Here is a 23541-nt window from a genome sequence, read left to right as displayed (position 1 = left end):
TAGGAAGAATTCTAAAGATGGAAAGGGGAATAGAGTTCTTTCTCCCTGGAACCACCGTGTGATTTTAACCATGAAGAGGAGATAGCCACAAGAAGGCTCTATCAATATTAAATCAGAGAAGACCAGTTGAAGACAGATAGATGATGAACGAAATCTCTTAATATGTAAATGCAGCTAGAATGTGATTAGCTGTCAGTGGGAGTCTGGGTTGAGAGGGAGCATGAAGTAATGAACAGAACACTGAACTTGGTTGAAATAATCCTGCTTCAAACACTATCTTTATGATCCTGGGTAAATCACATGACGTCTTGGTCTCTAGGGCCTCTAAATTCAATTCCAGCTCTAAATATATAGTCATATATGGACTTCCCTAATTCATATTACTGATATGAATAAGAAAATAAATAACAAGAGCTCCCCACTTAGGAATGATGTTTGAGTCACTCAGAGGGAGGGAGGAGTTTGTGCCTGTGTCATGGAGAGGGAGGGAATTGGGAATGTAGTTTACTCAATTGTCTTATCCAAAGGATTTGGGCTATGCATATTCAGCAAACCCATTCCCCATTACTTTTCAGCATGAACTGTGTAGCGGCAACAAAATAGTTAGATAAATCCAGCTGTTATGTAAAAGGAAGGTTCTAAGACCTACAATCTATAGATAAGTTTGGTTTTTGAGGTATTGATCAAATAATCAAGATGGGTTTTTACTTTGCTGCCACCAGGTGGTGGTAGAGAGTATTGACAGTGTCCTCAAAGCAGCGTGAGGAAGTATGAAGCAAGTATGCAACCACATTTCTAGAATAAATTCAAGTAATTTTGGATCTATAAGAAAGGGTATCTAGCAGTATGTGATATACAAACAAGTGGCTAATAAATGCTTCTTGAAATAATGTATGCAAAGTTCTTTGCAAACGTTAAAGTACCATATAAATATTAGTTATTGTCATTCTCATTTTTCTCCTCTTATGTTTGATAAAGTTCAGCTGGAAATGATCCTATAGTTCTATTATGTTTAATGTTTGGTGGACTATTTAAATAGTTGGATATAACAATTTTTAAAACTTAAATTAAAATTTAAAAATAGTTTAATAAAAGTATTGAGAATCATCTGTAAATTCACTGAAAGCAACTTTAAGACAGCTCTAGTAGCAGAAAAATGATTTTTATTATTGTCTCATTCTTTTCCATTCTAGATTGATGGAGAGAGAAACGGTTCTGGAAGACATCACATTCTTTTGTTCTCCTCACTACTATACATGTGAGTAAAATGGTTGCTTTTTATTATTGAAAAAAGGAATCACTTGTAGATTCATTGAAATCATCTTTGCGACATCTCCAGTCACAAATAGGATAGAAATAAGATGTGCTTTATCTTGTTCATGATGATGATGACAATGAAGTCAATGTGGGATTTCTCCAGGCCATGAGTGAGAAGCAAAAATAGGGGATTACCATTGTAGAATGGCCGTAATCTACTTCAGATGAGGCAAAACCAGATGCATATAGGGTATTGGGCAATCTGTTTAGGTTGATATGGAATTGCTTGCAAAATGTATAAATTGAGGAAGTAGAAAACATTCATCATAGCTCTTCCAGGTAGCATCCTTGTCTTTATGAAAAAAGACATCATCTCTTGGAAATCTAGAATGCTAAAAAACAAATGATAGCTATTATTTACATAGTGCTTTACAATTTGCAAAGCCCTTTATATATGTGAACTCATTTGATCCTTACAAGAACCCTGTGAGGTAGGTATTATTAAAAACTATCCTAAATATTATACACAGAGGTTAAGTGATTTGCCTATGGTCTTATAACTAAGTAATTATCTCAGCCTAGATATGAACTCAGATCTTCCTGATCCCAGGTCCATTGCCCTATCCCCTATGTGTGATAAAGTCACAAGGAGGCAAATTTTAGCCTGAAGTAAGAAAATATTTTAAAACAATCAGCTATCCATAAGTAGAATGAGCTGCCTCTGGAGTTAGTGGACTATAGGTCATTGGATGTCTTCAAGCAAAGGTTGAATGATCACTTAAGTATCAGGAGAAGGGATTCTTGATAAAGGATTAGTTTTATGAGGGCTCTTCCCTTCAACTCACATTCTGTGAATGAAGAGTAGCAACTATAGAACAAGACAATTTGCCTTACGAGCAACTGCTGCACACATCACTTTGGTGATTCATGATTTTGTTTAGTTTAGCTATTTGGGAGAAAAGAGAGGCTCAAAGAAGGAATAGGAGCCTTGCTTGGGGTGGATGGGATGGTGATAACTGACACCTTAGCTAATACCTCAAATAAGGACGGAGATAGGAAGAGAGCACCTAACTTCTCTTGATGAATTGATGTCTCTTGGCCATATAAACTACATCCTTGAGTCCCAAAAGAACTGCCAGATATAGTTGCTGAACTACTGTAATTAATATCTGAAATATCAATGCAAAATTGGGAGAAGCTGAACAAAATGGAAGAAAGACAAATGTCTCAAAAAAAATTAAGGGAAGAGGACAGAGTCTGCAGACCTAGAAACCAGTGAGTAAGACTTCATTTTTCCTGGGATAATTCTAGAAGAGATCATTTTAAAGATGGTTGGCAAACATCTAGAAAGGGAAGTGGTGATTACAAAGAGCTGGCCTGGCTCATTAAGAAGAGGTCATGCCATACTAACCTCATGTCTGTTTTTAGAAAGGATTACTAAGCTAGCAGATGAGGAGAATGCTGTGGATAGAATTTACCTAGATTTTAGCTAAGCCTTTGAGAAAGTACCTCATACTATTGTTGTGGAGGAGACTGAGAGACATGAAATTGACAAAAATAAACCAAACGGATTCCAAACTGATTGGGTAGCTGGATTTATGGAATCCACCGTTCAATGTCAATGTGGCAGGAGGTGTCCTGGGGAGTACCCCAGACCCTCTGTGCTTAGTCTTATATTGTTTAATATTTTTATCGATGACTTGAGTAAAGTCCCTGGATGGTGTATGCTGAGCAAATGTGGAGATGGCACAAACCTGAGAGGAAGAGCTAACACAAATGATGACTGAGTTAGAATCCAAAAGGCTCTTGATGGGCTAGACTAGGGGTGTGGAACCTGCGGCTTCGAGACCACATGTGACCTCAAGGCCACAGGTTCCCCATCCCTGGTAGAGCATTGGGCTAAATCCAACAATATGAAATTCAGTAGAGATAAGGGTAATACCTAACACTGTGGTACAAAAATCAGTTTCACATGTACAAGATAAGGATAACATGGTTAGATACCCATATTGAGACAGATGGGTTTTGATGGATTGTAAGCTCCACGTGAATCAGCCGTATGATATAGTAGTCAAAATAACTAATAGGTGTATTATTATTATTATCATCATTGTGTTATTATAAAGCAGCTTAAGGGAGGAAAAGGAGATGGCAGTCCCGCAGTACTCTGTCCTCCTGAGACGTTATCTGGAGTATTGTTTTAGCTTAGGGCCACCACAGTTTAAGGACAGTGGGAAGCTGGGGAGAAGCCACAGGAAGAAACCAGGACATTGAAGGGCCGCAAGTCCTTGGGATCAGAGGATCAGAAGAATGAACTAGACACGTTAAACCTGGTGAAGAAAAGATTCAATGGAACTATGATAGTTGTCTTCAAGTACCTGACTGACTATCATGTAGAAAAAGTGAGTATACTTGTTCTTTTCAGCCACAGGGCAAAAATAGGAGCAATGGGTAGAAACTGCCAAAGGGCAAAATGAGGCAATAAAGATTTCCTAACAATAAAGTATAAAGGACTGGTTCTAGAGGTGGCAGGTTCCCATTTTTTGCAGGTCTTCAAGCAGAGTTTGGGACGACTTGTCAAGGATGTCACAGTAGGGATTTCTTTCATGTATGGATTGGACTAGGTAACCACTGAAGTCCCTTTCTACTGAGGGAATTGAGGGGATTAGGACAGCAAAGGGTTAATTGTGAGAATGGAGTGAACCACACTGCCTCCATCTTGTGATTCAGTTCTGGAACTAGCTTAGTTTCTACTTAATTATGGGTCTAGTCCAATTTCTGTCTCCTGAGAAAATGTTATTCAATTGTGGGAATTGGAAGAAAACCTTATTGCATTGTTTAAACCTAACCCCCCTCCCATGGCTGGCAAACTGGCCCACCTCTACCTAGACCCTTAACTAAAGTCCTAGGTTATGCTGACCAGAAACTCAAGTCAGATCCAAAGATTCCTGCAAGTTTTCTCACAATTGTACTTCTCAAGCAACCCCTATGTCTTATCTGAAAACTGGCCCCATACTGTCCATCAGTTATTGTTTCCATGTTCCCTTTATTGTTTACAGATACTAAGGGTGTGAGACACCTCTTTTTTCTGAATTCAGGGGATTGTATCTGTTCACTTTCCCCCTTCCAAGTTGCAATTTTTCATCCCATTAGAAATCAGATTGCCTAATATTGTATTGTTTCTTTTAATTACTCGATCTTATTTGATAAATTGTTTTTAATGTATAAAAATCTGTCTCCCCCTGTATTCAGGGTCCAGTCCTAAGTTGAAGAAGGGGTCTGGTCCCAATATTTTGGACAATTGGCATGCATTGCTTAATAAAATGATATGCTTGGGAGATCACACCTTTGTTTTCCTCAGTCATTTCTTCTTGCAGCTGCTATACTACTCTCTCAGATTCTGTAATTCTGGAACCATAAGACCATAAAATGATTGATTTAGAGACTAAGTGAGGATCTTAAGGGGCATCTAGGTGGCATAGTGGATAGAGCACTAGGCTCAGGAAGACCTGAATTCAAATACAGCCTCAGATAGTTACTACATGTGTGTTCCTGGGCAAGTAACTTAACCCTGTTGGCCTCAGTTTCCTCATCTGTAAAATGATCTGGAGAAGGAAATGGCAAACCACGCCAGTATCTTTGCCAAAAAAAATCCAAACGGGGTCACAAAGAGTTGGACACAACTGAAACTGCTGAACAACAGCAGGAGGGTTTTAAAGAATTCAATCTAATGCTCTTATTTTACAGCATAGGAAACTGAGTCTTATAGAGGTTAAGTGACTTGTTCAAGGTCATGTATGTAGGGATAGAAATAGGAAATGAACCTTATCTTCTAAAAATTGATCCAGTGATTTTTTTTTTTACTGTATCACACTGATCATTTAGGTCAACCATTCCATTTTCAGGTAATGAAAGTAAAAAACAGAGAGACTGAGGGGCTTTCCCAAAGTCACAAAACCAATTCATAGTATAATCTCTCTAGAGCTGGAAGGACTCTGAGGCTGTCAAGCCCAACCCCCTTATTTTTAAAGAAAAGAAAGCTGAGGCCTAGGAAGATCATATGATTTTACCAAAGTTGCACAAGTAATCTATAATTAAAGGTAGGATTTGAACCTAGGACCCCTGACTCCAGAGGTAGTGTTCTTTCAATTATATCATACCAGTAATAAGTAGTCAGGAGCAGAACTTAATTTCCTTGTGCTCTAGCCTAACGCTCTTTCCACTATACCTTAGTCACCAATGATGACATGTAAATCTTAGACAATAAACAAGGCTAAACTTAGCTCTAAATGTTCACAGAGAGTCCTGAAAATGTTTACAGATTGATATCAACATTAGACTTGGTGGTCGTCTTTTGAAAAGCTTACCCTCACTTCCAGATCTCTTCAGTCTTTACCACATCACATCCTAGATAAATACCTTGGCAATAAGCATTTACTGCACTAGACATACAGGGAGAGGAAGAGTAAAATGTTCCTCAGCTTCCATGCAAGTCATAGCCAGAAAAAGAAACTAAGATTTCCTAACTCTGAGCATTTGGCTTGGTGCCATATAGCATATTTATTATTTAAGTAGCTGTAGTCTGTAAGCAGCTTTTCCTTGAAAAATTCAGGGAGCTACCCTGAGAACTTTTCAACCATAAACATTCCTCCTACAGATAAACAGGGGGAGTAGAGCAACAGGAGAGAAAACAGGAGCCACAAACAGAGTTGGTCAATAGCACAGTACAGGGTGAATCCTGCACATCAGACTTGACTGAAGACCATGCTGCATTTCTCTGTGTGTGTGTGTATGTGTGTGTGTGCGTGCGTGCATGCGTGCGTGTGTGTGTGTGTGTGTGTGTGTGTGAGAGAGAGAGAGAGAGAGAGAGAGAGAGAGAGAGAGAGAGAGAGAGAGAGAGAAGGGAAGGAGAGAAGAGAGGAGAGGGTGACAGAGGGTAAGAGGGGGCAAACTTTCTGTCCAAATGGGTTAATGTTACTTGTATATGAACTCATCTAGACCTTAGTAATTGGGAACCACAATTACAAAAGGGAACAGCAAAAAAAAAAGACCCCTAAACACAATTTTATAAACTTTGCTGTCATGGCATCTTGTTTCTGATACCTCTCAAGAAACATTTCATTTAGCAATGGATTAAAGTTTTGGTTTAGAGTGAATTTTGTTTACTTTTTTTAAGTGAGGAGGGGAAAGATCCATAATGAAAACACTAAAGGACTTAGTCTGTGAAATTATAATTAAACCATTCTTAAACCTCAGAGTAACACAAGCTTTTTAGCTCTCTAGATGAAAAATTTATCAATACACAAAGTGTCTCTCTCCCACCTCCCTGCCCCTTTAGATTCAATTTCATCTACTTCTCTGCACAGCGAGATAGCAGGTCTGGACACTTTCACCATCACCTTGCCCCCAAAAACAGAATGAAAAGAAATTCTTTAAATGAAAAGTCATACATGATTGCACATGTATAACCTGTATCAGATTGCTTGTTGTCTTGGGAAGGGGTGAGGAAGAAAAATTTGGAAATCAAAATCTTACAAAAATGAATGTTGAAAACTATCTTTACGTGTAATTAGAAAAATAAAACATTATTTAGTCCAAACAATAAGTGAATAAAAGGCACTACAAAGCAAAAGAAAAGTCTCAATCTCTATAAATTTTGTGGCTGAATAATTTTAGGCAAGCAATCTTATGTCCTTTTATCTCAGTTTACCAATCTGTGAAGGGGATAAAAATGGTACTCGCATCCCTGGGTTGTTGTGAGAATCATAAGATTGTGAAGTGCTTAACAAGACTTGGCACATAGTAAGCACTATGTAAATATTAATTATTCTTATTCCTTTAATTGAATGTTGTACTCAGTTTTAAATATGATTAATATAAAATGCTAAAGGTGGTAAAAATAAATTATTTTTTATGTTATATAATTAGAAAATGCATTTGGCTGATTCGATGTCATCTGACTAATGAGTTCATGTTTTAAATTCATGATACTGTGTATGCTATTATTGTGTTTCTAAATTTTCTTGTAAATTCTTGGAAACCATTGTATAAGAAATGCTGTTAAGAGGATGATAAAATTTTGTCACTGTGGAATAAAAAAAAAAGAGCCAAGATGGCCAATGTTGAGGATTGAGTGTTGGATGGGAAGAAGGTATGGATAGCTGCCAAGTTCATCACTCATGCTTCCCCAGGAGAATCTAATGAAGTGTTTAATGATGTCAAGTTACTACTTCACAATGACAATCTTCTCAGAGAAGGGGCAGCTCATGCATTTGTCCCGTATAATATGGATCAGTTCACTCCAGTGAAGATGGAAGGGGATGATGATCAGGTCTTAATTACAGAACATGATGACCTGGGCAGTGGCAGATTTTTAGGACTGAGAAATAAAATTTCCCTTAAGTTTGATCACTTGTGGAAAGAAGCAAGTGATCCCCAAGCTGAGGATATAGATGGAGCACTGAGGTCAAGGAGGGAATCCTGTGACAGTGCATTAAGGGCCTCTGTGAAAGATCATTATTCTAATGTACCGTTTATGCTAAAATTATAGACTATTATTATCTGTATTGAGAGCCACCAATTTCAGCCTAAAAACTTCTGGAACAGTCATTGGAGATCAGAGTGGAAGTTTACCAGCACACCATGGACAGTCAGGTGGATGGAGCGCTAAAGATTGAGTTACTGGTGCTAAAGATTCCATTACTAGGAAGATGGCAACATTCAGTTGGTGAGTTGCAAAGATGTACAGGATTCAATAACTGTTCCTGATGATATACAAACTACGAGAAATTCATACAAGTCATAGAACGTGCTGAAAATGAGTATCAAACCACAAGTAGTGAGATCAGACAGTGTCAGACACCACATTCAAGGTCTTGCCTTGGCAGCTTCCCCTCACCTGCACCAAAATCGACTGGAACAAGATACTCAGCTGCAAGACTGGCAAAGAAATGCAAAATGCTTAAGGCTGGATGGGAAATTCTCCATTTGTAATATGCAAAAAAAAAGAGAAAGGAAAGAAAAAAAGACTTAAAGTATGGTCTTAAAAGTAGGTGGCTTATAAACAAGTATGGTATTTTGCTAGGGCTTTCAAAGTTAACAGGTTTTCTAGCCTCTTGGAATAATAACGAACCAACAGCACTGTCTTGATGGGTTTTTTGTGTGATCCTTGCCATGTAACTTCCTATTGTGACTGTATCTACCTGTATGAGTTTTTGAGAAAGAGATATGTCCTGGAATTTACGTACTGGTTAGAAAATTTCCTAGCCATGAAAGCCCTCTCACAAACAGGCAGGTAATGTTTTCAAAACTCTCCCATCCTTATCTTTAATAGCACATCTGGTACACTATGGTTATTACTGATCAACCGATAGCTAAAGCTGCTATGCTGCAAGATGTATCTACAGGCATCCTTTCTCTTCTGACTGCTGATTGTGGCTTAATGGCATCCTGGTAGCTATAGATTTTTAAATATTTGGAATGGGGTTTTTAAGGTCCCTTTGGTGGAAAAAGGGGTTTTCTGGAAATTCCCATAATAATCAGCTTCTCTGGGGAAAATCTGGGGGGTTTGTATTGTTGTTTATTTTTTAATCCAAAGACTTGAACCACATTCCCTCCAAGTGAACTTGTTTGCTTTATTTCTTCTCTGAAAATTTCCTTCCCCCCTAGTAACATGGTTGTTATAGGCATTTGCATTTTTAGAATATAGCTACCCCATTTATATATATATACATATATATACACATATGTATATATATAATTTATTCAAGAACTGCTGACACAGTCTGAATGTAGAAGAATAAATATTAAAACTTGAAAAATGCAGATGCCTAAGGAATAATAGGAATATTGTACTTCAGTGCTTTGTGGCAGGTGACTAGAGTTTGTACTATAAGTATATGAGTCAAAGTGCATAAATCACAAATAAAAACAAAAAAGATTTGCACCCAAGTGAGAAGAATAACTTCTAAGCAGTGAATTTCTATTGTTACTTGTTTCTTAATGTACTTAAAGAGAAAACTGGCAATTTACTCTAAATGATTTGTAAAATTTGTTTGACATTTTTCTTCAGTCCTTCCTGCTGAGAACTCAATGGAGACTGTGATGCAGCAGCCCTTCCAGGAGAGTAAGTGAAGGTATGTGTTCTGTAGCTCTCGAAACACAGAGACACCATGGATTTGCTATAGCTAGTAATCAGAACTATGTATGGCAAATTCATTCTACATTGTTTACAATTAGGTGACCAGGCCTTAACATGAGGTCATTTTTTTAAGGCAATCGGGGTTAATTGACTTGCCCAGGGTCACACAGCTAGTAAGTGTTATGTGTCTGAGGCCACCTTTGAACTCACTCCTAAATCTGGGGCCAGTGCTCTATCCACTGCACCACTTAGCTGCCCCATTACTTCATATTCTTAGCTAAACACATATACCGGGCTCCCCCCCCCACACTCACACACACAAACACACCATTTCAGTACATAGGTGGATAAAAGTAGGTAGGAAGGAGGGGAGGGGAGGGCTGGAACAAAGAAGGAAGGAAAAAATAGGGAAGGAAGAAAGGAAATAATACCATATACCATTCTAAAGAGAAGGTCCTTTACCCAAGGGAGGTACATTTCTAGAGAAGGCTGTAAATTTCAATTATAAATGCCTGAGAAGGCATGGACAAACAGCTGAGTCACTTGCCTCAAAGGAAAGTTCTATTGATGCAATCTTTCCCTCTAATCCAAAACAAGGCTAGTTATATTTGAAACATAGCCTAAAAGTCCTTAGCACCTGTTCATTCTCTTTGGTGAAGGGCAATATGAAGACATACAGTGTTAATACTTTTTATGGAAAAGGTAAGAAATGAAGTGTAATCATTAATTTCCTTTGACTCTTCTAATACAAATAGCAGGTTCCTACCCTCCTTGCTCTCATGACATTAACTCCAGAAGTCCCCTCTTGGCTCTCTAGGGGTTAGATCATAAAAATGGTCTCTCTCTCTCTCTCTCTCTCTCTCTTTTTTTTTTCCTCTAATGGATGATGAGATCCTGAGATTGTTCTTTGAGCTAGCTTCCTCTTGGGAGATCTGAGGACTCTCTGATTGGAATTACATCAATTTCACATGTCCTTGGAATCAGTGCTGGGTCAGCCAGGTTCCATATTCAAGGAGTTTACAATCTACAGGAAGTTAAAACCATGATTTGGGGTCTAGTTCTTTTTCTTTTCCTAACATGTCATATAGTGTTAACATTCCCCTGATTCATTTCTTCCACTCCTTATCTTGGCATATTTCTTACTTCTTTCCTACTCTCTTTCCTTTTCCAATTTCTCTGCTTTTGGTGTCTTTTAAAGTTGGTTTATGTCTCCTGGCTCCTTCCTACCTGCATACAAAAATGCAAAGGTCTCCTTAATTCTTAAAACAAGAAAAAGTTCCATCAAACTATTTACTATACCCAACTATTGTCTTTTCTCTTTTACTACCATATTTCAAGAAAAGTTATCTACATAGAATCAGAGAATTTTAAAGTTGGGGGACTATCCAGGTGGACTAGTCTAAGCCATATCTGACCAATAATCCACCTCTTTTACAACATCCCTAATATATGGATCCATCTTCTTCATCAAAGATACTAATGAGGGAGAACCCATTACTTCTTAGGTGACCAATTCTACTTTTGAATAGGTCTAATTATTAGAAAGTCTTTCTTTGCAAAAGTGAGCCTAAATCTGCCTTTCTGTAATATCTGACCATTGCTGTCTTCTGTCTTCTTGCTTTACTTTCTCTAGTCAAGTAGAACTCTCCCATATGATAGCTCTTCAAACACTTGAAGACAATTGTCACATTGCCCCTAAGTCTTCTTTCCTCCAGGCCACATTTCCACAGACCCTATAACTGATCCTCAGGTGGCATATTGTTTGGTCTTTTCATTATCCTGATTAGACTCTTTGGGATATGCTCTCACTTATCTATCTTTTCTAAAATGAGGTGTCTAGACTAAACACAGTATTTCAGAAATAAAGTGATAAGAGTTGAGTTGTTTTTTAGTCATGTCTGACTCTTTGTGACACCATTTGGGGGTCTTCTTGACAATGATACTAGAGTGGTTTGCCATTTTCCTCTCCAACTCATTTTTACAGATGAGGAAATGAAGGCAAACAGGGTTAAGTGACTCACCCAGGGTCAAACAGCTAGTAAGTGTCTGAGGCAGGGTTTGAACTCAGGAAGATGCTCCAGGCCCAGTTCATCCACTGCACCACCTAGTTGCCCAGTGATAAGTATACAGTGAAACTATACCTGATAGCTTTTCTTTTGGATCAGTTAGGCAGTGAGGTGAAGGTGTAGGTAAAGTTCTGAGTCTGGAGTCAGGAAGACTTGAATTCAAATCTGTCCTCAAACACTTACTAGCTGTGTGATTCTGGGCAAGTCACCTAGCTTCAGTTTCTTTATCTATAAAATGAGGGTAATAATAGCATATGCCTCCCAGGATTGTTGTAATAAGATAATAATTATAAAGCACTTGGCAGAATGCCTGGCACATAATAAGTGCCACATAAATGTTAGCTATCATTATTGTTACTGTTATTATGAGTCTCTCTCAACTTTTTATAAATTGGCATTTATCCCAGCCACCATACTAAAACTGATCTCTCAAAGATCACAAATGACCTCCTCAGTAGCAAGCCCAGTAGCTTTTTTTTTTTTGGTTTAGTCTTCATTCCTTTGTACATCTTTATAGCACTAGATATTATTGAACATTTTCTTTCTTGGCTTCAATGACACCACATTTTTCTTGTTCCTTTCTTGCCTTCTGACCCATTCTTATCACATTTTCTAACTCTTTTGTTCCTCAGACCCTTAAGTTAAGTGTCATCCATGGTTTTGTCCTTTGGCCTCAGTTCTTTTCTTGTTTCTCTCTTCATCATTTCCCATTGTGCCATACCCTGCCCAGGGCAGAGCCTTTTCTATGTCAGTGATTGGAAAATCCATGTGGAGGTAGAAAGAGTGTGGTAAAGAGCAGAGAAATATAATCCTGGGTCTTATGAAGCAACGTCTGAGTGAGAAGGCAAGTTTAAAGTACATTAAGAAACCAGGCCAGATTGATGTCAGAATGTGTCCAGGCAAAAACCAAAATAAGCAGGAAAATCAGTTGCCTGTTCAGAGATTTGGGCTGAAAAGTTTATATCATTTTTTTTCAAGGAAGGACTGGAATTGTAATTTCATTGGTATAGGGAAATCCCAGAAAGGAAATATGCTCTACCAATGTAGATTGGCTCCGCTTTACAACTTATATTTGTAGACAGCTGCCTGTTAAGTGACTTTCCCACATCCATACAACCAGTATATATCAGGCATGAGACTAAACCAAGGCTGTCTTTACTCTGAGGCCAGCTCTATCCAATATGGCACACTGCCCAACCAAGAACTCAAAATGCCTAAGAAGCTCAGCAACTAATTCAAATTTTTAAAAGATATGCGCACATACATATATGTTTATGTATACATAGATGCACAAGTATATACACACACATGATACACATGTGTGTACATATATACACACATGTGTATCTATTCTTATCCTCTGTCATTATCTTATGTTTTATGTATGTATGTGTGAGATCTATGTGTGTTATATAAATGTGTGTGCATGCATGTTTATATAGTATACACACACATACACACACACACACACACACACACACACACACACACACACACACACAACACAAGATAACAGCAGAGGATAAATATGGCCCAGTCCTGTAAGAATAGTTTCAGGAATGCCAAACATCAGAGGCTAGTAAGGAAAGCTCAGGATAACAAAAGGAATTTAGGGCTTGGTTTCTTTCTTTTGTTCTTAGCTATATAGAGAAGAAGAAGCAGATAAAGAAAGTGACAGGAGTGTTATTTGGAGTAGATGAGGCAATGCTAACCAGTGCTGGAGAGAGGGCAGAATTGCTCATTTTTTAATTCACATTTCTTTTGAGAGAGACAGACAGACACACACACAGAACGAGAGAGAGAGAGAGAGAGAGAGAGAGAGAGGAGAGAGAGAGAGAGAGAGAGAGAGAGAGACTTTGAACGGAAAAGAACAGAATAAAAACGGCCCACAATGAATTGGTACCCAAGATGAACAGGGAGATGGTAAGAAAGCATCTTGCCAACCTGGAGGATTGCAATTTACCAAATCCAATGAACAATGTCATAGGGTACTACAAGGACTGGCAGATGACCACTGAACCAACAGAAGTTATCTTGGAAACGTCACGGAAAACAGAAGAGATATCATAGGGGCAAGAAGGGATGAATGTTCAGATACTGAAAAAAGGAAGAGAATGGAGCCTATAAACTTTAAGCCACTGAGCTTACTTTTGATTCCAGGCTAAATTCAAGAATATTGAAGGCATGGTTAGTAATAATAGCTGGTATTTATATAGCACTTTAAGGTTTGCAAAGCATTTTTTATGTGTCATCTCATCCTCACACTAACCCTGGGTGTTGGGCACTATTATTATTCCTTTTTTACATATGAGGAAACTGAGACAGAAAGAAATTAAATGATTTACCCAGGTTTGCGCAGCTACTAAGTAAATTTATGCTGAATTCCAAATCCATTGCTAGATACAATGTTTCTTAGTTACCACAAATGAGACACTTTAATAGGAGAGTTCATAACTGTATTTGAGGATCATTTTTTTTCTCCTCCTCTGTCTCTCTTTGTTTGTCTGAATCTCTCTCTCTCTCTCTCTCTCTCTCTCTCTCTCTCTCTCTCTCTCTCTCTCTTTCATACACACACACACACACACACACACACACACACACAGAAAGGCAGCATGGTCTTCAGTCAAGTCTGATGTACAGGATTCACTCTGTGCTGTGCTATTGACCAGCTCTGTTTGTGGCTCCTATTCTCTCTCCTGCTGCTCTACTCCCCCTGTTTATCCGTAGGAGGAATGTTTATGGTTGAAAAGTTCTCAGGGTAGCTCCCTGAGTTTTTCAAGGAAAAGCTGCTACAGAAAACCCACAACTACTTAATAAATATGTAATGTGGCACTAAGCCAATGCTCAGAGTCAGGAAGCTTGAATTCCTTTTTCTGGCTGTGACTTGCAAGGAAACAGGACAAGTTGGTGAGTTTCACTCATCCTTTCCCTGTATATCTATTGCAGTTATTACTTTTCATCAAGGTACTTAGCTAGGACGTGATGTGATGAAGATTGGAGTTAAGTCAAGCTTTTCAGAAGAAAGACACTACATCTAGTGTTGATATCAGTCTATGTGCATTTTCAAGACTTGTAAACCTTTACAACTAAATTTAGCCTGGTTTCTTATCCAATACTTACACATCCCCATTGGTGATCTAGAGAGGAACTAGAGCTCTAAAGAGGTATAGTGGAAAGAGCATTAGTCTAGCACTCAAAGGAAATAAGTTCTGAATGCATTTGATTTATTATTGTCCTACCACTATCTTGTGAGGCAGGTGCTATTATTATTCTCATTTTGCAGATGAATAAACTGAGTCTGAGAGAGGTTATGTGACTTGCCCAAGGTCATATAGCTACTAAGTGTTGGAGACAGGATTTAAACTCATCTTCCTGACTGTATGTCCAACACTCTATCCACCATGTCACCTAACTGCCTTAATTAACATTTAGAAAAGGAAGCAATCCCGAAGAGTGAATCTAGCTTTGCCAAGAACAGGGCATGCCAGACTTAGCTCATTTCCTTTTTTTAAAAATAAGGCTCTTAAACTGGTATATTAAGAGAATGATGTGGACATAATTCAGTAAAGCATTTCACCTAATACCTCATTGCTGTTTCTATGGCAAAGATGGAGAGGTGTGTGTCAGATGAAAATACAATTAGACAGATCTGAGTCTGCTTGAATGGGTAGACCCAAAGAATAGTCATTAATGGTTCAATGTTAACTTGGAAAGAAATATACAGTGGAATTGTCAAAGTTTCAGATCAAGACCCAGTAATATACTATATGTCAGTCATTAGAAAGGAAATCACAAGTGATGAATATTTTTAGCTGCAAAAGCTCATAAAGCCCATGTACTGAGTCAGGGAGAGGGTATCAAGTAGCCCAGAGGAGGGGGTAACCACACTGATGAAAATACTGATTCTTGAAACATTCAAGCATTTATTTAATATGTTACTCATTGTGCATATTTACAGTACACATCATTCAGTCAACATAGATTTACTTTTTATTATTTGTATTTGAGGATACAATTATAATGTGAACACTTAGTTTGTCAAAAACTAGCCTTCTTAAGGTTACCGATGTTCCCTCCCATAAAAGGCACCACTACAGTGACAGGGGAAACAACAACGGATTAAGGGAAGCTGGCGCCAATTTTACTGTCTGATAAAAATCTTGGCAGGCAGATTGATTTATGTTAGCTCTCCTGCAAGGTTGGTTTGCTGTGTCTGACACTAGACTGTATTTTCCATAGCTTCTAATGACCTTGAGAAAGAGTAAGAATTTTCTTTTCATGGCTATCACTAACTCTTGGCTGGGTGAATAAATAGGTGAATGAATACAAAAGCATTTATTAAGCACTTACTATGTGCTAAGCCTGTGTTTAGCCTGTGGCTACAACAGAAAAAAAGCAAGATAGATTTTGTTTTCTAGGAGCTCTCATATTCTAACAGGAGACAACGCATGTAGGAGGTTTCATTAGATGGGAAGGTCCCAAGGTCTTTAGAGAATAGAGGAAAAGTGAGAAAAGTATGGTTTATATGGAGGGCAGGGAGGCAGCACTCAATGAAACCAGGGCTGTAATAACTAAAAATGTGTTCTGGAGACCACAATCAGTTTGATGAAACAATACAAATACATTTCCCAGGTATGTCGAGGGTACTTTAAAACTTACATGAGACCCTAGGTCACCTTAGTGTTGATTCCTAATGGTGTTCTTGGTGACATAATCTTACTCAATTTATTAAGCATTTATTAAGTTCTTCTACTAAGCTCAAGGTCCTGTGACAAATACTAAGGGCGTAAAGGCAAAACCAAAACACCCATACCCCTGCGGATCTTAAATTCTAGTTTGGGGGAGGAGGCATTACAGCAACATAGACTTAGGGCTGGATGGGACCTTATAGGCCATCAAATCCAACTCTCTTATTTTACAAGAGAGGAAATAAATTGTGATGTATAAAAAGTTCAGGTGACATAGTTTCTGGGTAATTAATCATTTTATTAATTATTGCTAGTGAATAGTTAATAAAAGGGGTCAATGGAACTCTTGAATGCGTAAGAGAGATCATGATGGCTTCTTGACACTTATATGTTCTTGGAATAGTGGGTGTTCCAATAGTGGGTGGCTGGAAATCAACTCTGATTGGTTAACAATTAATGAGAAGAATTAATAGTATAATGAGAGGTGGACCTATTCTAATGAGGGGGCTGGTAGGCTTGACTTTGATTATGTTCCTCATGGACAAAGAGAGACTATGTCAAGCCACACCACCACTAGCCTGGGCAATCTAGCCAAAGTATTTGCTCCCCACCCAAGCTTGAATAGAACACAATAGGCTGGAATTCACCTTAGATTAAATTCTTTGGATCTCCTACCCAGGACTGAAAAGCATGTAAAGGGATTTGGGCAATCTCATCCACCAACAATGTTCTTCAAAAGACTGAACAACCTACAGGTTTCTGGTTTCTGAATGAGGAAATAGTAAGGGAAACAATTCTGGTCCTAATTCAATAATCCATTATTGATATGAGAGAAATAATAATTTCTCTCAAACTCCAGTGACTTCCCCAAGGTCACATAGCTAGTATGTGTCGGAAACCCAATTTGAACCCAGACCTTCCTGATTCCAAGTTCAATTCCCTATCAACTACAGCTACATTGTCTCTATTAATATGGATTAGTAAACACAAACTACATAAAATGTAATAGATTATAATTTCAAGAGGGAGAGATATTATCTAGTGTGTGGAGTTTAGGGAGATCAAGAAAGACCTAAGCTGTGCTTTGAAGGAAGCATTATTTATATATGCTGGTTATTTTTATGCCATATTTCATTTTCCAAATTGGTTTCTCTCCAGGTTGATTAGAGAATTTTCACTTGAAGGAACTAGAACCATTGTTTTTAACCTTAAACTGACACAAAAGAGCCACCATTAATAAAAGCAATAATGAATAGTTTTCTTACAGCTGGACAGCAGCATTAGGGAGAGACCAGATATGGGCCATGTCTTTGCTTAAACCAAGATTAATATTATTTTCATACTTTATCAATGGAAACCTTTGTTGGAGACCTGGGACAAACCCTTCAATTTCTCCTTTAAAAATAGGCTTCTAAAGAGATCATCTGCTTTTAGCTTAGTCACCAACACAGGTAAATTGTATTACAATCTCAAAATCTGAGACCAGATAGCACAGTAGCCCTGATACTAAGCGGGTAGATGAAAATCTATGCTTTCCTGAGCAAATATTCCCTATCTCAAATTAACTAGCTGCACAGAGTCTGTGTATATCCTAATGTACCTCTCTTGTTCTCAGGGAATAATTTATACTATGGAGATAGAGTTGAATTATTTAAAACAGCATCCCATTGACACATTTAATACTTTATGATATCAGAATGTTGAAGAAATCCTAATAATGGCAGCACAAAGTCAAAAGGCCTAGAGAAAAGTCAAAGACAGAAGATACCTGAAATGGCCTGACTCTGATATGGGGCATATCTACCACCAGGCCCAAGCGAGGCCACTTAGCGGAGGATCTAGGACAACAACCTCATCACTATTTAAAGTTCAATCTCATCATTATTTAAAGTACAAGTATAGGGTCCACTCTTAGCTTTTTCAAATGTAAAGCATTTCGGCTGTACAAGTTACAGTCTGTTCCATTAAGAAGCCTAGTGGGTTTAGGAGAACTCCTCCATCACAGCAACCAAAAAGCAGCATGCCTACCTTCTGAATAACCAGACTGGATGGTGGAAAAAAATGAGACATTCTCTACACCAGCGGTGTCAAATACAGATATAAATCACCATTTTAAAAAGTCGTTCAGTCATTTCAGTCACGTCTGATTCTCCATGACCCCGGTGGTTTGCCATTTTCTTTTCCACCTCATTTTACAGATGAGATTACTTAGAAAACCAAAATTAACATTATCTATGTTGTATTGTATTTTTATTCATTTTGTTAAACATTTCCCAATTACATTTTAATCTGATTCTGTCCACACTAGGGAGTTTTGTGGGTAGCCAAGACTTTGACACCTCTGTAGTATTCCTCAACTGCTGTTTCTACCAGCTGACTTCAGAATGCAGCAAAACTTTATCAACCTGTGAAAGTTTGATGACTGAAGGTTCTTGTATCTAATAACCCATAAACTTAAAAACTCCCCCTCTTTCTTTCTGCATCCTATCAATCCCAGCCCTGGCTCTCTCCTTCTCCCAGCTCCCATTCCCAGGAGTTGAAGATGTAGAGGGAATGGGACTGTACTCAAGATTCAATCCATCATAGGGCATTCAGCTATCTCACCAGTTCACATGAGAGTTTAGTTTGGAAAACACTGCTCTAGAGGTTTGGGAACATTGTGCAAACCTAATATCTGTCCACCTACCTTTGTGTGCAAGATGTTCAGCTTTACATGAACGGTGATTAATTACTGGCTTCCTCCGTCTAATTATCAAATGCTGTCTCACCACTGAAATGTGTAATGGCTTTACCCATTCAAGGTAAGGCACAGCTAAGGTACAGAATAAAAAGTTACAACATGGACTCCAAGATTTCCCAAGTGACTAAAGAACCCAATGTATTACTTTGCTTAGGGTCAACTCTAAATTAAGTAAACCTTCCTACATGATTATAAGGATGATTTTGCTGTGCCTTTGTCAGCCTTCTCCCTTACATAGTATAATATTTTTGGTTTTTTTTACTTTTAGGCAATTGGGGTTAAGTGACTTGCCCAGGATCACCCAGCTAGTGTCAAGTGTTTGGTCTGAGGCTGGATTTGAACTCAGGTCCTCCTGACTTCAGGGCCGGTGCTCTATCCACTGCACCGCCTAGCTGCTCCACCTTACATAGTATAATGAAGAGGTACCATGAAGTCCCACTTACCCCAAACTATGACCCCACAGGCTTGCTGCTAGACCAGAAATTCTTACCTTCATCACTTCTTTGGGGGAGTCAGGTTAGTATATTATTCCTAGAAGGTTAATTTTAAAATATATATGTTACCTGAGAGTGTTAAGACAGTAACACATTATCATTTATTAGCATAAATTAGTTTATCAAAGGTTATATGTGACCTGGAAAAAAGCAGGGTGCTTAGGTTTGGGACAATAGATGGGTAAATTTTAATTGGGTACTGGAGTATTCACTGGGGTCACTTAGCCTGGGAGAGACACTAAAATGGGGGCTCAGGCAGTGCATGGAAAATATGAGGGCACTGGGTCCCCAGAGTCATCTGATAAAGGAGTCCAGGAATGAAGAAGGAGATACCAAAAAGGGAAAGAAGAAGGCTGTAATGATAAACTTAATCTATTCAGAATTTTGCTTAGGGCCAGCCATTCCTGCACCCCATTTCTATAAAAGCACTTAATTTACTGTAACTGATGTCCGTATAACTCCTCTGACCATTGTCTCGCCACATTTATTTTACTTCCTGCCCACTGCCAATACCAAGTAATTTTGCTGTGAGGCTGGATATTGTAACAAACACCCAGCCGCAGACACAAATTGGATTTAAGGTTTTGTGAGGCTGCCTCCTGAATTTTTCAATTCTCATTATGAACATCCCTCTCCCTGGATTATTGATCTAGTTGATTCGCTTACCCTTAAGGAGATAAGCAATCTTGGACAATTGTTTAAATTGGGGCAACATATGCCATTCTCCTATACTGTTTTATCTTTCCCATTCTCAATAATCTTTCACATATCAGAGAAAATGTCTCTGAAACCACAGCTGCCAATATTGTTTCATTTACCATGACGATGTAGTTCATCTGGGCTGAGTGACTTGAATTCACCAAGAGAAGTTAGATGCTACTCTTTGTACCACTCTCTTTAGGTAACACTATTAGCCATTTTTGTTCTATCCTTTCCTGTACCAACATCCTTGGCAAGAGAACACAGAAATAGAATGGGAACTAAGTAGCTCTGCCCCCTCTCTGATTTGAGGTGTCACTTCCCCTACCCTGAACAACAGGTCTATCCCTCCTTTGACCCTCTTCTTTCCCCTAGGACAGCTCTAAAGAAATTATCCTTGTGGTTGTTCTTGGCTTTCCTTAATAACATCAGCTTGTTTTGAGCATTAATAGCTCTTTCATAGTAAGTACTGTGCCATATGTTTATAGGCATCCTCTGTTACCTGCCCTTGTTTTCCATTTTCTGTCCATATATTTTTAAAGCTTGAGTTGGTGGACAAATCCCCAGTACAATCATATTGTTTTTTTTTAAAGTCATTTCCCCATTTTTCTCATCAGAATTGTTTCCTTTTTATTTGTTTGTTTTTAAATTTTTATTTATTTAAATTTTAATTTATGGAACAAAACTAGCATTTCCATGATATAGTATAATAAAAAAAGATGATTGTACATGAAACTGCAGAACTATGATGAATAACTTGCTATTCCTTTTAAATATTTACATACATATATTTATATATATATAAATTATCATGTAAATTTCTTTTTTTCTTTTGTTTTCTTCCCTCCTCCTCATCCCCCACCTTAGAGATGTCTACCATTAGACACAAATATATATATATTATATATGTGTGTGTATGCATGTAAAATTATTCTATTCATACTTCTATTTATCAGTTCTCCCTCCAGATGCAGATAATGTCTTCCTTCATATGTCTTTTGCAGTTAATTTGGGTATTTATAACAGTCAAAATGACTATTCACTCAAATCTGTTCTTAAAACAATATTATTGTTATACTGTATACAACTTTCTCTTGGTTCTGCTCATTTCACTCTTCCTTATTTTGTGGAGGTCTCTCCATGCTTTTCTAAAAGCATTAAGCTCATCATTTCTCATAGCAGAGTAATATTCCATCATGAACATGTACCAGAATTCGTTTAGCCATTCTGCAACTGACAGGCATCCCTGCAATTTTCACTTCTTTACCACCACAAAGAGAGCTGCTATAAATATTTTAGAACATACAGGTTCTTTTTCTTTTTCCCTAATCATATTTGGAAATAGACCTAGTAATGATATTGCTGGGTCAAAAGGTATAGGCAGTTTTATAACTCTTTGGACATAATTCCAGATTGCTCTCCAAAATGGTTGGATCAGTTCACAATTCCACCAACAACGAGTTAATGTCCCAATTTTTCCACATCCCCTCCAACATTTGTCACCTTTTGGTTTTCAAAATTTTATTCTTTAGAGTGTCTGTACTTAATGAGCTGATTTCAATTGTAGAATTTATGTCAGTGGGACCTTCTAAAACTTTTGAAATCTGTTCTCCCCAAATCTAGGGTGCATATCAAACCATTTCCAGCTTTCTTTTCACTCAGTCACAAACCCTAGGAGGGAGTGGTCACTTTCCCATAAGGTTCCCATGATTTCACATGAGCAACCAGTAATTTCCCTGTAATGAGAAGCAGAAGGTGAGTACAATTTCTCTTTGTTGGTTCCTCTATCTTTTTGAAAGGCAAAACTGTTAGTAAGACAAGGCAAGAAAAAAAAAGTATCATTAAGACAAGGGAAGAAGTTGGTAGCTAGTCTCCTTTTAAAAGCATTTATTAAGTACTTCCTATATGCCAGGCATTGTGATAAGTGCCTTACAAATATTTCATTTGATCCTTACAATGACCCTGAGAGGCAGATGTTATTATTATCCCCGTTTATTTTACATTTGAGGTGAGGCAGATAGAGGTTAAGTGACTTGCCCAGGGTCAGACAGTTACTAGTCTGAGGCTAGATTTGAATTCAGGTCAACTTGACTCCAGGCCCAGTAGTCTATCCACTGTGCCACCTAGTTGAGCCTTTGGGAAAAGAGAAAGTTCTAAGTATATTTCTAGATAATTTTAGCTTCCTTTCACTACTTTATTATGACTCCCTGCCAGGTTTGTGATCAGTTTCCCAGACTCCTCATTTATATCTTCTTTTTGTCTAGTTAATCTGTAGTATACTCTTAATGACAGAAAAAAAAAGAAAATTGCTTTTATTCCCCTCTCCTTTGATCTCCCCAAAGCTTACTACCATGCATATCTCCTACGTTTTCTGGATTTTTTTCACGAATATACAATATGATCCATTTAACTATCCTATTTATTTTTAATAAGGTATATACATTTGGAGCCATACTCTTGTCAGATTTTTTTCATCCCAGCAAATCTCAATGATTCCATGAGGTCAATCTGCTTTTTTTGCATTAAGACCTTTAGTTCATCTTTCATCTTGCCTAAACTTTGGAGATTTTTGTATAGCTATGCTAAGGATTTTACTATTGGCTTTTGTCCTATTGAATAAGTCACCAAACCTTGCTGAATCACAGTTTCCTCATCTATAAAATAGGAGGATTGGACTGGATGGCCTCTGAGGTCTGCCAGCTCTAAATACTATGATCCTATGACTTTTTCTTAGATTTCTGTCTCCTGTAAATCTCTGGATATCTTTTGTATACAGGACTCATAAGTTCAAAGCCAGTGTTCTTTCTATGTCTATGTGCCTCACGGTATTTATCCGTCCATCCAACAAACATGTAGTAAGTTCCTACTATGTGCAGAACACTGTGCTAGGTTTTGGTTGAGGTACAAAGTTTAGTTGAAACATGTTCTCCACCTTCATGAGTTTACAGTCTAGTAGAGAGAAGTGAAACAGACACATATAGACATAAAATACATACTGTACTTGGATAAATGCTTCTGTGAACTCCAAAAGAAGATGTAAGTAAACTCAGCCTAAGATTCCTGAATTTATAGGTGGAAAGAGGGTTTAAATTTTAGCTTCAACTAGAAGAATACAAAATCACACACACACACACACACACACACACACACACACGCAGAAACAAACAAGGTCTGTCAATAAAACCAAAGTTTTTACTTGACCTCTGCATCCTGAGAAAATAAGCTGCAGCCTCAAGCCTTTATCCCTTTTGCTAGCAAAAATAGAAAAAAAGAGAGAAATAAAAAGAAAGATGGAAAGAAAGAAAGAAAGAAAGAAAGAAAGAAAGAAAGAAAGAAAGAAAGAAAGAAAGAAAGAAAAAAGAAAGACAGACAGACAGACAGACAGACAGAAAGAAAGAAAAGAAGGAAGGAAGGAAGGAAGGAAGGAAGGAAGGAAGGAAGGAAGGAAGAAATCAAG

At 37.9% G+C, this 23541-nt stretch overlaps 1 pseudogene; it reads left to right on the top strand.

The window, feature by feature from the left end:
- The first annotated feature begins 7369 nt into the window (after positions 1–7369).
- Positions 7370–8222, top strand: LOC110217894 (F-actin-capping protein subunit alpha-1 pseudogene; annotated as a pseudogene).
- The last annotated feature ends 15319 nt before the right edge of the window (positions 8223–23541 follow it).

This window comes from Phascolarctos cinereus, unplaced genomic scaffold (genome assembly GCF_003287225.1).
Source record: "Phascolarctos cinereus isolate Bilbo 61053 unplaced genomic scaffold, phaCin_HiC Scaffold_5;HRSCAF=322, whole genome shotgun sequence".
In the NCBI taxonomy this organism is placed as follows: Eukaryota; Metazoa; Chordata; class Mammalia; order Diprotodontia; family Phascolarctidae; genus Phascolarctos; species Phascolarctos cinereus.
This window is presented reverse-complemented; position numbering and strand designations above follow the sequence as displayed.